We start from the raw sequence: 4,304 nt of genomic DNA, 5'->3' as shown, positions 1-4,304 counted from the left end.
CTCAGATGCTAAACTAAGGGACGACGCAATGCAGCAGCACAAAACAATTTATACAAACAACAATGAAATAAAATGGAAGTTGTCAAAGAAGCAGCAATATTAAAACTAATATAAGGCAATGCACAGCAAACAAGAAAAATAAATCCGTATTAAAACTGGCTTAACAGAGTAATACAAAGTGAAATTCAGTAGCACTATGCCTGGCACACAGTAGAAGCAAATGCAACAGCTTATAACTAAACATGACAAAGCTCAAGCAGAAAAAAATATTACAGCAAAGACAACAATGCAGAAAAGGAAGATGTCGATTCACATCTTAATGTCTATATAATTAAAGTGGTGCACCACAACTTATTCTACCATAAAAATTACCAAGTACTTGAAAAGAAAATTATATATATACAGTTACTCTTATTTTGTAGCTTCTAATTGCTCTTTCCATTCCAAAAGCTCCTTTTTCGAAGATTGTGGATCATAAAATAACTATTGAATAGATCTGTCGACAGAAAGTGTTCACATTAGCAAATGCATTTAATTTTATAAAACCAATGGTGCAACACAGTTGGAAAACAGATATCAAATGAAATAAGCAACTATGGACAAAGCATAAAAATATCATTCAATAGTCATGTGACATTTCATAAGTTAGTAGAATTCTCTCAACTCTCATAGAAAGACGTTTGTTATAATCAGGTGTCAGATGTAAGTATCTTTCTCAGTAATGAGCGTGTCGTATTTGCGGTGCTTTCTACAAAGGAATGTCAATAGCGAGGATAATGGCCTCCTTTTTTTCACCTGTGCCTCTGACAGGCACACACTGGCTTTCTTTTGTCAGGTGGTTGTCGCACAGCTGGGTGCCCACGACGCATTACGTGCAGGTGGTCACTTAACTGTCTTATCGAAATATTTACGACACCAGTTTCCGCTACGTTGGCAGTCTCATATAAAAAAAATTCACAGGTCAAGAATTTTCGTTACAAATCTGTAGAAATAAAATCATTTAAATATAATAGTGTCCAAAAAATTTTCACCAGCATTGTAATACATTACGCATTTACACACATTTCATAACTCTTAAAGTACGATTCTTGGTTTCCAACATCCTTTTTCACAAACCAGAGTCCCTAACCACTACCCATTATTCCTTACCTTATAGCACATATACATATTCGTCGACACTTTTTCAATATTTCATCGTAACAGATATGTAGCATAACCAAATAACTCACATAGCATCAGCTTAAACATACCTCAGCAGCATAATTCACATCGTCGTCGTAATAATATCATAACACCTCAGTCAAATTCTCAAAATCTCCGTAGCTTCCTCCAATAATTTCAAAACCTAAAATAAAATTCTCTGCTCATGTGAAAAGTGTCATCTGCCTCAAACGTACTTTAAAAATCTTGATCCCATACCAAATACATCATTCAAAGCTCTCATAGTATCACAATGGTTCTGAAAAAAAATATGAACAATTCACAAAGTACAGATAAAACACAATTTCGTAAGTGTGAAGTTATCCAACTGTGTAATTACATAAGCATCTGTCACTGATGTAGCAAAATAAATGTTTGTCTATCCCAGTTAAATGATGAGATAGCTGTGTAATTCTGTGTTAGAAATATATGGTACCGATGTGTAAAGTTGTATAAGCAAATACCATATTAGCTAGGGCTCCTTGTGCTTGCCATACACATGGTACACAAAGTAGGCGTGTACCCCCCTGAGGATTAATGTAATTATACCCTCAGGTGTTACAGATTACAGCAATGGAATGAAATGTATCACAAAAAACTTTCTTTTTAATTCAACAATATTAATAAATAAATGGTTTAAGTCCCAAATTAATCACTCAAATGCGTGCCCTGTAATGCTAAATGTGCGTTTTGCTGTAAGATAATTCTGTGGAACTGTCGTAGTTATCGTCCTCTGTATTCAAAGTTCTGCTGAAGTCAATGTACTTACCTTATCATAAACGAAGGTGAAATGCTTTCCGTATAGATATCGTAGTTATTACGTACCTTACCGTGATCAAGAAAGTACTATAATGTAACGTATTGTTGTGCTACGATAAAGGCTGTCTCATTGTAGCTATACAACAAAAGTTACTAGTAAAACATGTTTTACTTTCCAGAATAATACAGAAAAACTGTGCAGGTATAAAACAGATACACCGCAAAAGCAACACTGTAAATCGTGTCACATATTAGTAGCGTCGTGATATAATCATGTAGCTATTAGAGAAACCAAATGCTAAGTCATCTTTAATCTCACCGAATGAACTTCAAATAAAGAATGTGTTTTCAAGTAAACCAAAATGTTGCATTAAAATCTCATTAGCAGTACTGGTAAATGTTCTAAGCATGTAAGCCTTATAGTCATTACGTAATCGTGCAACTAACAAGCAAGAATGTACACACACAAAAACACTGTGACGTCTGTTCACTATAACAATGCATTCCTAATTTCTGTTTAAAAATGTTCCCTAGGTTCTAGACTGGATAGTAAACTTCCAACATTGTTGCATGTTAACAGTTTCTCAGTGTGACAAAGCATACTAGAAATGTGAAGTGAAATGTTTTATGGCAAAGACAAAGTTAAAAAGCAGATTATCTTTCAATAAACGGTTTTACATGTGAAATGTGGTGTAAACCTTTAATCTTCCTGAGTATGCAGCAAATCAACTTGAAGTCAATCATCATGTGGTACACGGCAGTAAAGAACACTGGAATTTCGCTCAAGGTTAGCTTATGTTATTTTTCTCTGAGCCAGCCGGCGCACGTGGCTGCCTGCGGTGCGAGTCATTGTCTGTTACCTCTTTGTTGGCGCGCGTCGTTACTGGGATTAGGAGACCTAACTTCTAAAAATTCACCTTCCCGAGAGGGCCCTACCCTGTTTGAATTCCGCCAGTTCTGCTGGATTTCCGGTCTGTCATTATGATTATATCGTCTGTTATGTCGGTAGTTCCTGTAATTTCTTGTTTGTCGGTCATGTGGCGGAGAATTTCTCCCTGAATTATCACTGCGCGGTGGACCCTTGCGTCTGAAGTTATTCTGTCTCCCGTGATAATAATAGTTCTGGTTGCCATATTGTCTGTTTCTATGATTGTCTCTGTCATGTTCATTACTACGGAAATACGATCTTTCTCTGTAACTATTACTCTGCCAGTGGTTGTCATACGGTTGGTGTCTGTTTTGGTCACGATTTGTGTTGTGAGAATAGCCTTGTCGTGTCCAGTTGTTATTTCTTTCATCGAGGAATTGCTACGGATATGACCTGTAATTGTTGTGCTTCTGTTTTTGCGTTCCGCGATTGTCAGTGTCAATTTCCAGTTCTTGTAAGAGTCGCTGAAAAGCTTCAGTGTCGTCTTTGCAACGTCCTACCAAAATAATGTGTCGTAAATGTTCAGGCAATTTGATTAAGCACATGCGGATGAGTTCTGAGGGGCTGTATGGTTTAGAAAGATACTGATTCTTATGCAACATGTCTTCAAAATATTTCATAGGACTGGAAAATTCAGATTGTTCGAAATGTTTCATCGTTATGATGCCACGTTTTACTCGGTCTTGTGTGGCTTGAGACCAATATGCTGAGAGGAAGGCATGGTAAAATTCTCCTTCACTGTGTAAATCGTGAATGACCGATCGCATTCTTACAGCTGGTTCATTCTCTAAATAGCGACACATAAATTCTAATCTGTGCTCTAATGACCAGTTGGGGGGGAAACAATGGGAGAATTGATGAAGCCACGCTTGTGGATGAATGTCGTTGCCAGAATTCTTAAATGTTTTGAATTTACGTGTAGTAATGAACAGCTTATAGTCAAAATCATCGTGTCGGCGGGTCGCATATCGGTCATTGTTACGTCGTTTCGGCGGTTCCATCTCAAAATTCGGTGTACTTTGCCAATTTGCTTTCATAATCTCCAAAGTGCCCTGTGTTATTATTTTGTGGCAGTTTCGTATTTTTATGTCCCTCTTCCCGTATTGGAGTGCGAGTGTCCTCTGAAATACGTAATTCTTGTATTACCTGTGTCAGCTGATCTTGCACTTCCCAGATTTCTCTTTGGTGTTGTGTATTAATTTGATTCTGATTTTGTTTGAATTTCCTAATTTGTTCGCACTCTTCTGTACCATTCAGATCATAATCTACCTTTGTAGATAAGTTAGTGAACTGATCTGAAAGTTCGGCTACTTTCTCCGATAGTGAACACATTTCCTCAGTGTGTTTTTCTGAACCAAGTTTCAGAGTGTCCATTTGTGTTGAAATCGAATCTACTGTGACCTTTAAGTTTTCCTGA

Source organism: Schistocerca gregaria, chromosome 6, assembly GCF_023897955.1.
Source record: "Schistocerca gregaria isolate iqSchGreg1 chromosome 6, iqSchGreg1.2, whole genome shotgun sequence".
Classification (NCBI taxonomy): Eukaryota; Metazoa; Arthropoda; class Insecta; order Orthoptera; family Acrididae; genus Schistocerca; species Schistocerca gregaria.
Note: the sequence above shows the minus strand (reverse complement) of the source record.